This window comes from Narcine bancroftii, chromosome 5 (genome assembly GCF_036971445.1).
Source record: "Narcine bancroftii isolate sNarBan1 chromosome 5, sNarBan1.hap1, whole genome shotgun sequence".
Classification (NCBI taxonomy): Eukaryota; Metazoa; Chordata; class Chondrichthyes; order Torpediniformes; family Narcinidae; genus Narcine; species Narcine bancroftii.
The window spans coordinates 226,579,575-226,591,700 of NC_091473.1; the positions used below are offsets into that span (position 1 = coordinate 226,579,575).

At 41.9% G+C, this 12,126-nt stretch overlaps 1 protein-coding gene and 1 long non-coding RNA gene across 2 annotated transcripts in view; both read left to right on the top strand.

The window, feature by feature from the left end:
* LOC138765540 (synaptotagmin-6-like) overlaps positions 1-12,126 on the top strand; it is a 100,944-nt gene that overhangs the window by 53,180 nt on the left and 35,638 nt on the right. The gene's annotated exons all lie outside the window — the stretch shown is intronic.
* The window catches only part of LOC138764975 (uncharacterized), a 30,297-nt gene that overhangs the window by 12,170 nt on the left and 6,001 nt on the right, over positions 1-12,126 (top strand). The window contains exon 2 of the long non-coding RNA XR_011358394.1: positions 7,845-8,040. This is a non-coding gene — a long non-coding RNA (uncharacterized lncRNA). The remainder of the gene's footprint in view (positions 1-7,844; positions 8,041-12,126) is intronic.

A 12,126-nucleotide genomic window follows, 5' to 3' on the forward strand; every position in this document is an offset into this window, starting at 1 on the left:
ATTGACTTAATTAACCTAACTTAACCCCCTTCTAATTCTAAGTGCACGTGTATGTAATGTGTGTGTAAGTTATTTGGTTCACAGTCCAATCTCATTTCTCATTCCTCCAAGTTCGCTGGTTACAGGCAATTCTTATGCTGTGCACAGAATTTAATATTTATAAAGTTTGCCAGGCTTTGGTGCTTGAAAGGTAAATGGTTACCACTCAGGAAGGTTCTTGTCAGTTTTCAGAGAGGTTTGTTGTTCACTGGACCCCACAACTGATTTCTTTTTAACCAGCCACTTAAGTGTCTTGCTGAAGAAATTTGCCCCCTGAGGGTTCTCCAGATGATAACCTCTTTCTTTCAGGTCACCACAGAATTCATTTTTCTTTCTCCTATTCCAAGTGAAACATTAGACAGCCAGTCCTCTCCTCTTCCATGAGCCACAAGGGCTTTGACCAGGCCGTCTTCGAGCATTCCACGAGCTTGAGCTTGTGCTATTCCAGACCCAGTTGAGGTCTACTGGCTGTAACACTGCAGAACTGATGTGTGTGTGTGTGTGTGTGTGTGTGTGTGTGTGTGTGTGTGTGTGTGTGTGTGTGTGTGTGTGTGTGTGTTTGACTCTCTCTCTCTATGATTCCCTGAGAGAAAGCCTGTTTGACTCTCTCTGCTTGTAAAACCACCTGACCCTCTCAGAACCTTCTGAAATCCAAGACGTATAAGGCGGCAATTACAAAGGCATGAGGAGAAATATTAAAAAATTAGGTTAAGTGTGATGTAAGTCATGATAGATATTTTAAGAAATAATTTATAAGTCTCAATTGTAAAACTGATTCATCTATGCTAATTAAAAAAAACTAGCAATGGTCTTTGATGAAAAGAGATTGAGATTGTAAAAATTGGCTTCAGATTATTAGGAAGATGAATTAGAAATTAGTAAATGATGATAAAGAAGTACATTTTTAAAAAGCAAGAAAATTGAATATGAGCATAAATTAGTAAAAAAAAACCCATTGCAATAACCTCTAATGGATGCGTGGTGGAAGAGTTCATCGAAAGTAAAACTTTGTCCATTACAAGTTGTCTCAGAGGAATTAATCATTGGAAAATAAGACAATTTTGCATAGAGATTAAATACATATTTTGCCACATGGTGTGATGACATTTCAAAAATAGAATGAACTAAAGGGAAAGACTGACCGAAGAAGCAAAAATTTAAAAGTGTGAGTGCTCAAAAGGAGGTGGGTGCAAAGAGAGTGGATGTATTGGATATGTGTTTTCTTCCAGAATTCCCAGGATTCTGAAACAGTTCCAGTGGATTGGAAATAACAGCAAATACAACACTGCTGTTCACAAAGTGGAAGGAGTGAGGAAAAAAAAGCAGAAACGGGAGACTAGTTAGCAAAACAATAGAGATAATGGTTAAATTGTTATTATCTTCCAGGATTCTGTTGATCCTGAAATACTGGGGACTTAGTGTTAAAGGAAAGACATCATTGTTTTAGAGGCTATGAAGGTTTACAAGGATCTGAAGCGGATGTTGTGTTATGATTTAAAAATTTGAGAGCGATCTTATAAAAATATCACCGCACCCCCCCCCCCCCACCACCCCAAGATGAAAAGATAGATGATGTGAGGTTGGAGACCTCTGGTGGAGATTCTAGAAATAGAGAACTTAGTCTCAGAATAATGGATCAACCGATTTAAACTGAATGAGGAAGAATTTAGTCTCAGAGAGCCGTGATTGTTAAATGGCTAGATTCCTGTGGTTACTGAGTCATTAAGTTTAAGCGAGGTGTTTGGGTGTCATGAATGATCAAGAAATGGGAGGATTCAGCAGGAAAAGAGAAATAATGCAAAAGAGCAGTTTGGCCGTGGTCTTGATAAATGATGCAACACATTTGGTTCATTGGACATCTTTCTGCTCTTATTTTCTTATGTTTATATTCACAGGAATAAGAATAGGAAGAGGGCTTTAAATAGTCCCAATTGACTCAGGTTTGCAACCACAGACACAAAAGTATTTGACAGGACCCACAACTAATGACCTAAGCTTGAAGAACAACATCATATTCCTCCTGGACTGCCTTAAACCTAATGGCATAAACACTGAATTTTCTAATTTCACATAACCCCTACCCACATCTGATTTCCCTGTTTCATTTTCTTTTATATCTACCCCGTGTAATTATTTACTTATCTTTGTCTGTCTGTCTCTGTGCCTCAATCTTCGTACCTTCTGCCCTATTCTCTATCACCACTGGGCTCCCCCTTCACCTTATTTCCTCCTTTATATATGTATCTTTACCTGCTCTATCCAGGGATAAGAAAAGATGCTGAGTTATAGGGTCATTCTCTGAACTGGCTACTCTGTGTCATCCACTCCAGTAGGTCCATTCTTCTGGTGAGACAGGGATGGTGACTGAGGAGTTTTGGATTTTCATTGAAAAATATGTCTCAGGATAAGTAACAAAATGTCAGGTTATTCCCAATTTGGGCATGAACTCAGATGCCAATGAAGAGTATTCCGGAGGGTTAACAGAGCTGGGTATCCTTTGTTGCCTCAGAACTTGCCACCTGGATCAATAGTGGATGGTGAATCCCGTTCTATTCTAGTGTGTTATCTATCCCCCCCCCCCCCATTCTTCCCTCTTTCTCTCTCCATTCTTTATTTACATTCCCTCCAGTTTTTGTTTACACTTTGAAGAAGGACTCAGCCCCAAAACATTGGTAATATTATCTTTACCTCCTGCAGCCACTGCGAGACCAGTTGAGTTCCCCCAGTATTACTGTGCGTTTTTACTACAATCACAGAATCTGCAGACTTCCGTGTTTCATGGCAAAGCAAAGGTGCTCAACGAAGTGATCTCCCAGTCTCTGCCTAATCTCTCCGACGTAGTGGAGTCCACAATGGGAGCACCAGATGCAGTAGATGACCCTTGCAGATTCACAAGTGAAGTAAAAACACACAACGCTGGAGAAGCTCAGCTGGTCAAACAGTGGGACTTTATACAGCAAAGATAAAGATACACAACCAACATTTCAGGCTTCAGCCTTTCATAAAGGTACCTCCAGCATTGTCTTTTTAGTTCAAGCAGTGGTATCTGCAAACGTTTGTGTTTTACTTCACAAGTGTTGCTTTTACCTGTAAGGCCCAAAACTTTGGTTGTATATCTTTGCCTCCAATTGATGCTATGGGGCCTGCTATATTTACTTCATTTGTCGGTTGTGTTGCCGTTGGTTCAGTCATGGATGAGACACAGTGATTGAAGATTTGCTCCTCCAACGACATTACAAAGTAAATCTGCTTCTTTTTTTCCCCCAACAGTCACCATTAGCTTTACTATCTTTCTGTTCCCAATTTACTCAACAGAATTTAAGTTCCCCTTTGCTGGAAGAAGGTTTAAGCTCACATTCTAAGATTGTGGATCATAAATGCAGGCTACTTTTCCCATGCAACCATACTCTGAGCCATTTGTTACATTCCCATTTTGCCGCAATTCCTTCTAATTCTTCCAAAAGGTCAATGTCCACAACTATTAACGTCATTTTACACTCCACAAAAATATTGACGGACTTGTCTCAATAGCATTTTCTGTTATTTTTAATTTAGATTTGCAATCAATAAGTTGTCGGAAACCAGCAAAATAACTTCAAAATCAATTTAAGTGTTGAATTGTAGATTTTCTTTTCTTTCTACATGTGTCAGTCAAGCCTACAGGCAGGAATCCAAATGCCTGTGGAAGAAACACTTGCCATTGTGGTGCACTGAGGTGGCAGCAAAGAAGCAGAAACTCAAAGACTGTACAACAGGCTTTATTCCAGTAAAAGTCTGAACACCAGTTCATGCATTGGTGGCTCCCCATGTGACTGGCTCAGGAGGGGCCGGCTCAGGTCTATATTCAGGTCGGCTGATTGACAGCCGGCCAGGTGGAGTCAGCCCCTTAGGTGGTCTAGTCAGGTCAGCTGATTGACAGCCAGCCAGGTGGAGTCAACCCCCTTAGGTGGTCTTCCTGCTGGTACAGAGATCTGTACAGCACAGCCACTAAAGTTACCTCTTTCAAATGCAAACCCAATAAAAGGAGATAATATGATTATTACAATAGGAATAAGAAATATGAAATTTAAAAAATATTCAAGCTGAGAGAAACTGTGGGAGGAAGAAACGCTGAAGGCGCCACAATCACTATGAAAATAGTAGTGTATTCTAAGGAAGGAGATGAAAAGTGGAGCAGCTCACCTTGTGGGAAACTGTCAGGGGCATCAACTGTGAAATTAAGCCAGATCATCGGGTGGAGGATATTCAAGAGCCAAAGGGGCTCCTGTCTCTGATGTTTTTGCTTTGAAAGTTAAATTGAGAATGGAAAGTGAAGTTGAAACTTGGTTCCCTCCACGGTTTGGAGATCAGTCTCCGATCAAGTGAGAAATACAAAAGCTGCTGATGCTGGGACCTTGAGCAAACAAAGAATTGCTGGAGGAAGTTGACAGGTTCCATGGGTAGAAATGGTCAGTCAGTATTTCGGGTCTGAAGCCTCTCTTCAGACTAAGATAGTACAGGTAAAGATACACATATAAAGGAGGAAATAAATGGAGGGGATGCCCAGAGGTGATAGAAAATAGGGCAACAGGTATGAAGGTGGAAACACCGGTAGAGGGTGGAACCATTAGTTGGGGGGGGGGGGAAGAAATATTAGTGAGGGAGAAAGGAGTAAATAAGTAGGTAAGAAGGTACGGAAACAGACGAATCAAATAGGGGGTATAGGATAATGTAAATTTTTAAAAAATCAGTGCTCATGACATTAGGTTTAAGGCTGTCCAAGGAATATGTTGTTCTTTAAATTTAAGTGATTAGTTGTGGGTCTTGACAAATACCTTTGTTCCTGTGTGGTGACAAATCTGAGCCAACTGGGACAACGTGCAGTCCCCTTCTATTCTTGCTCTGACCCTTCTTCCTCTGTCAGATAGGCATTCTTGTTTTCTTTTGTTATTTCTTGAGGGTTTCTCCCTGAGAGGCTGTGTCCATGAATACATTTCCTCATCTCATTTTGATTATATTGAAATGACTGTCTATTTCTGCTTAGCCCTGACAGAAAGAACGTGGAGGTTTTAGAAACAGGACAGAAGAGATTTTCCAAGGATGTTACCTGGATTAGAAGGGATGTCCTTTAGGTAAGTTTAGTCAGATGGGTTGGTTTCTCTCAGGCATCGAAGGCTGAGGGGAGACCTGATAGAGAGTTATAAAAGTATGAGAGGTATTGCTAGGGTCAGAATATTTTTCCCAGAATAAAAATATCACATGCTAGAGGAGATACATTTAAGGTGAGAGGGAGTAAAGTTTGAAGGAGGTGTGTATTTCTTTTAAGGGAGTGGTGGGTGCCTGCAACGGGCTGCCAGGAATAGAAGCAGACACAGTATTAGCATTTGGAGCCTTCTAGATTGACACACCAATAGGTAGGGAATGGCGGAACACATATCAGGTGCAAGTAGCAAAATCAAAATTTTAGTGTAAATTGATGCAGATCTGAAGGGCCTGTTCCTGTTCTGGACTGGACTGTGTTCTATGTTCTTGCTTGACAACTCTGGTGAAAAACTTTGTATCCAAAATATGTTATTTCAACAATAAACTAACCACATCATTGTCAGAATTTCCTCTAACTAGTATCCAGTGGTGAACAGGCTTGTTCATTCGATCAAGTCCAAGGGTCTACAAAAAATTATTGTGCCAGGTTATACTTTTGAAGAATGGATCAATCAGGAGATCATTTGCATTTTGTCAAGGGAGTTGGTGGAGAGGTTAGAGTGTCAGCGATCAATGAGGCTGGTGAGGGAGAAACGTTCAGGGAGATGGGAGTTAGTGAGATCAGTAAATTCAGGGATCAACAATCGTGGATTGAAAATTGCCAGATGGTGGGAAATGGCAGTCAGGAATGGGATTCTGAAGTGCAAGTTCCCAGCACCATGTGGTTTTCTGAAGTAATGGAGCCAATGGTGGTTTTCTGAAGTAATGGAGCCAATGGTGGCTCTCAACATCATGGTTATTTGCTTCTGCCGAGCACAATGAAAACATGCTTGATCTGGGACTAAAGACTCCAGGACAACCTGGCCCAATTTTCTCAGCCATGCCCATAAACTTACTGCATGCCTCACATGATGTTTGCATAATTCACATTGCACAGTACCTTGATAAATATCCTGAGTTGGTGGAGATGGAAGAGCAGACCTGGAATCTATTGTCCTGCTGTTGGAGAAACCAAATGCAGATTGGATATCTTCTCTGTGGAGCACATCTGCATAGTTCACAGGAATGGCCTTGAGCTTTCAGACACCTTAACTCTCCAACTCACTCCTATTCTGACCTCACATTTCTAAGAACACCTTTGCATCCATTCTTCTGGCCATCTTGCAAACGTTGGTAGACACAGCCCAAGTCATCATAGGAAAAACCCTCCTGACCGTCGAGAACATCGACAGGGAACGCTGCCGTCTGAAAGCAGCAGCAATCATCAAGGGTCCGCACCACCCAGCACATGCTCTGCTCTCACTGCTATCAAGAAAGAGGTGTGGGTGTCATAAGATTTGCACCACCATGTTCAGAAACAGCTGCTACCCCTCCCCCCACCCCCCACCATCAGACCCTTCATCAAAAAACTTCAGGGACACATTTAAGGACACTTACATTTGCATTTTATTGATCTTTTTTCTTTCTGTATTGCACAGTCAGTTTGTTTGCATATTTTTGTTTACAAGTGTGCATTGCGTACAATTTGTTTGCATTACCAATATGTGGTTATTTTGACTCACCTGCAGGAAAAAGAATCTCAAGAATTGTATGTGATGTCATACAGTTCAACTCCAATGATCCGAAGTGGGCTATGTTGGATAAATGTTTTTTGGAGAATTAGTCTTTTTTTTTAAAACAGCCCAATAGAAATAGCAAATCACTTCTAATAGTATTTAAACAACAACAAGCAACAAAGGAAGGCTTTTTAAGCATTAAAATCATGTTTAATTCTCACCAAAAAATGCTGGCCGATCACCAACACCTCCCCACCGAGGTCCCTGCTTCCGTCAGGAGCCTGAGGTCCCCACTGCCGCCAGCAAGCCCAATGTCCCCGCTGCCACCGGCAAGCCCGACGTCCCCGGCCAGTTCGGCTCCAAAACATTTTTTTAATTTTCGAATAAATGAGGATTTCGGAGGATCTGATTTTGGATAATCGGAGTTGTATTATATAAGTACGCTGACAACAAATTTGAAATTTTGTACCCTTTGAGTATTGAGTTCAACAATTTCAGATCCTCAACCATTCATGTTTGTGTCAGAACTGGTCAGTTTTGATTCTAGGTCTCTCCACGCACTCTCTCCTGCCTCCTGGGCCTTTACAGCTTAATCCTTTATTTCAGGTTTCAAGCAACACCTGTTTTCTGCACCTCACATTTCTAACGTGTTCTTCTATTTATTCCTCTCTCTAATTGACCTCAGTCATCTGTTAATTCAGTGCCTTTGAAAGGATTCTGTCACCTTGGTGACACTCATCACTGATAACTGATCGGCTGATCAGATATTCCCTTTGTTCTCTCTGTTCCCCTCTCCACAACTTAAAAGATGTTTGTTTTCTCATAGGACTTAAAGGGGCAGTGACCTAAAACATTAATAATGCCTTCTCTCTTTCCATTGATGTAGCCGAATTAGTTCAATCTTTCCTTGCTTATTTCAGATTTCACTCTATTATAACTTTCTATCTCTCTTGCACAGTTGACTCCATTTCTGATTTGCTCGTCTCATTGGTTATTTTATGTTTTTATCAATCAACTCAAATCCTGAATCTTGCTCACAACTAATTATTTCCAATATCAAATTCACAGAGCTATATTTTCACCTTACATCCAGCTGAGGAATTGTCTCTGGTTTTACTGCTGCCGTTACAAGTCTTGCAAGTACTGAGGGGAATGGAAAGTTAACCGACAAGCCAATAAAGCAAAATGAGCATGACTAAGCAATGGGTACAATAAGAAAACGTGACATTGTGTCTTGTGGAAATAGAAAACAGCTCCTTTTATGGTAAGAGTGCAGCTTGCTTGAGACATAATTCATGCTTTGTATGTGCTGAACATGCTGTGGTAGTGGGGATCTGCCATGAACCTGGAGTATCTCCTTGTCAATTACAGCCATACCTCGATTTAACTCCTAACCAAGTAACATCCGATGTCTGAGGTTACCATAAGGGCTTAATAAAAATTTACGCTGGTACCAATGCTGGCAGATGTTAGCGGATGTTAAGTTACGCATCACGCATTCAACACATGGGCTCAAAAGCCAAAACAAAGCAATTGGGCTGCCAACCATATAATGGTTACACAGTATGCACCAAACTTCTAGTACAGTACATATATGTAAATGAAATCTATAACATATATGTACTTTTTATGTTATTGTGTTACAAGCCCAGAGGACCCCAAAACCCAGCAGCAATCGATATTCACCAAGACAAATGGTTACTTAAACAAAAGTTGCTTTTAATTATCTTTAAACATGAAAACAGAATCATACTTTAATTTAACTAACCTAACTTAGCCCCCTTCTAATCCTAAGCGCACATGTATGTAATGTGGGTGTAAGTTCAGAAAAGTTCTTTGGTTCACAGTTCAATCTCACTTCTCATTCCTCCAAGTTCACTGGTTGCAGGCAATTCTTATACTGTGCACAGAATTTAACATTTATAAAGTTCACCAGGCTTTGGGGTTTGAAAGGTAAATGGTTACCACTCAGGAAGGTTCTTGTCAGTTTAGAAAGAGAGATTTGTTGTTCCAGGACATCCACAATCGATGTACTTCCATCAGCCACTTCAGTTTCTTGCGGACGAAACTTGTCCCATCAGGGTTCTCCAGATGATAACCTCTTTCTTTCAGGTCACCACATAGTTCCTCTTTGTTTCTTTTATTCTCCAAGTGAAACATTAGGCAGCCAGTCCTTTCCTCTTGCATTAACCACAAGGGCTTTGACCAGGCCATCTTCAAAATGAGGACCAGACGTGGCTCTGCTGATTCCATCTTTTTAATGGCCTAATGTTGGAAGTGTTTTATTGCGAAGAATGTTAATGAGAGAGAACTGGGCACATCATGATGAACTTAAGTGAAGAAAATTCGAACAAGTTAGTCAAGAATGTGCTATTAACTATTTCCCGTATGAGAGCTCGATGAAGAGAGCAAAGAGATGGAATTTTAACGGAGCTCTATGGGGCTGTCAAGAAATTTTCACCCGATGTCCCTTGAGATCTTTCTTCTCGTGAGGTACCTTGATCGCAGGCCCCAATTTACTATTAATTATTTAATCAGCAAATCCTGGATCATCTTAACCTTGTTAAATGTTCTGTGTTCGTTGTCTACTTGCCACAACCATTAAAGGATGGGATTAGACTTTGATAACACTGCTCGTTGTTGGGTTGCACCTTCCCTCTGATAACTAACCTCTTACGATGCCAGATTTTGTGAGCGCTTTCCCTTTGGTCTTTACTCACATCGGTCCACCCCCCCCCCCCCCCCCCCCAATCCAAGAATAGAAACTGTGAGCAAAGTTGTTAGTGTTGCTCTTGATCTTGTTGCCAAGACTCCACTAATAAATATTGGCCATAAAACAAGAGCTTGGTCGATTGTTCAGTTGTAGTATTGCCAGTACGCAGGGTGAAAACTGAAAGGAGGGTTCTCACTCTGGATTGAAATATTTGATCTTAAATTGGTTATATTCCATCTACTAAAACATAATTGGTCCCTGTTCTTAATCAATTTCAGATGGCCACTGACAGTAAAACATCTTTTTAAACTCCCTTTAATTTCTCCTCCGAACAGAAACTTCCATGCTGGCCTCTTCTAATCATACCTCGACTAATCATCATTGCTAGACCCCTTCAATCTACTCCCCATTCAATAGTCCCGGACCCCTCCAATTAATATCCCTCCCTCTACTTCCATCAGTGTTAACTCACACCGATCCTCCTCCCCTTTACCACCAGTCCCAAATTACTCTGATTCCCATTCTTTCCCCAACTTCCAGAGCCTGGCTCACTTCAGTTACTCCTCCCGACATTTATGCTGTGCCTAGCGAGATTCCACACCTGCCAAACTCACATTGATCATCCCTTCATCCATGCCAGTCTCCACCAACCCTTCACCCCTACTTCCAGTTACACTGACAAAGGGAACAACCCCTACCAAACCTGAAGGTTGCAGTGGGTGGTGCGGAGGGATATTGACACCAGGAGCAGCCTTTGAACCCATCCCCAACATCCTAAGGCTGCTCCAGGATCACATAATGAAATTTGTATTTAACCCATTGGCAATGCACCTGCAGCAAGTTGAATTAGTCCCTCCAAATGTATTAATGCTCTTCCTTTGGAGAGCCGTAATTTCTCAGATGTTCAGAATGGGAAGGAAAAGTAAGGAACTAACTGACTTACTATCGATTGCTCAGTAGCAAAGCTGTAAAGTGTAGTCTTAGTATCCCAGGATTTCTCATGTAATGCCTTGATTCCCATGGCCCCATCCAGAGTAGCCTCAGTATCCCATGGCATCTCATGCATTGTCTTGGTTTACCATGGACCCCTCCAGTGTAGCCTTAATATCCCAGGATTTTTCTCACCATAGTTCCCATGTCCCCCCCCCCTCCCCCATATTGAACCCTCAGAATCCAGGACATTTCCATTGCTGTCTTGATACACCAGAGATATACCAGTTTGGTGCCAATGCCATAGCCATCACCTCATGCTGTCTCGATCTCTGGGCTTTTTCCTGAGCGGTATCAATGCTCCAGGCTTCCACCAGTGCTCTTTGATGCTCTGAGCCAGTTTCAGTGTTGCCTCTGTATTTGTGGAACCTTCCAGGACTCTCTCCATCCTCCAGGACTCTGAATCCCTTCTTCAGTAATTGAGCTTCTCAAATGGTCTGTGTGAATGTACTGTGTATTTTATTTTTGTAAATATATGAATCATGATTAATCTCAAATCACAAAAAAATCACATTGTTATAATTTTATATTTCAGTAAAAAAGAGATTTGTACATGGAATTATCTTGAATTTAATGAATTTCATCAATATTCTTTAAACAATATTCCACATTTAAGTCATCTAATGCAATTATTGACTCAGAAATGGGTAAATATTTGCCATGACGCAGATCACACACTTTATTAAATCCATCAGTATCCCTTACTACTATCAATAATGAAACACCGGTGAAACAAATATCCACGGGTCTTGCATTCTCTATCTCTAGTGATTTGCCTACCTCATGCTCTTTTGGAGTTTTAACAATGTTTTAAGTCCAGTTAGCACTGTGAAAGGTTGGCTTAGCTTATACTGAGAGCAGAACATTGACGCACAGAACATGCTGGGTTGTTGCCACCAGGTCATGCCATCCACGAGCTGTGGTGAGTTTTCTGTGTGGCATCTTCCATCCGTGTTCTGTGCATTCTTACAGTTCTGAGCAAGTAGCACAGGGAGTTTGCCAGCAGTGTGTAAAGAGCCATTCTACAACTCCAGCAGGACTCTTTCAGCTGCAGATGAGTATTCCTGCAATTGTCTTTGGCTTGGCTTCGCGGACGAAGATTTATGGAGGGGGTAAAAAGTCCACGTCAGCTGTTTGTGGCTGACAAGTCCGATGCGGGACAGGCAGACACGATTGCAGCGGTTGCAAGGGAAAATTGGTTGGTTGGGGTTGGGTGTTGGGTTTTTCCTCCTTTGCCTTTTGTCAGTGAGGTGGGCTCTGCGGTCTTCTTCAAAGGAGGTTGCTGCCCGCCAAACTGTGAGGCGCCAAGATGCACGGTTTGAGGCGTTATCAGCCCACTGGCGGTGGTCAATGTGGCAGGCACCAAGAGATTTCTTTAGGCAGTCCTTGTACCTTTTCTTTGGTGCACCTCTGTCACGGTGGCCAGTGGAGAGCTCGCCATATAACACGATCTTGGGAAAGCGATGGTCCTCCATTCTGGAGACGTGACCCATCCAGAGCAGCTGGATCTTCAGCAGCGTGGACTCGATGCTGTCGACCTCTGCCATCTCGAGTACTTCGACGTTAGGGCTGTAAGCGCTCCAATGGATGTTGAGGATGGAGCGGAGACAACGCTAGTGGAAGCGTTCTAGGAGCCGTAGGTGGTGC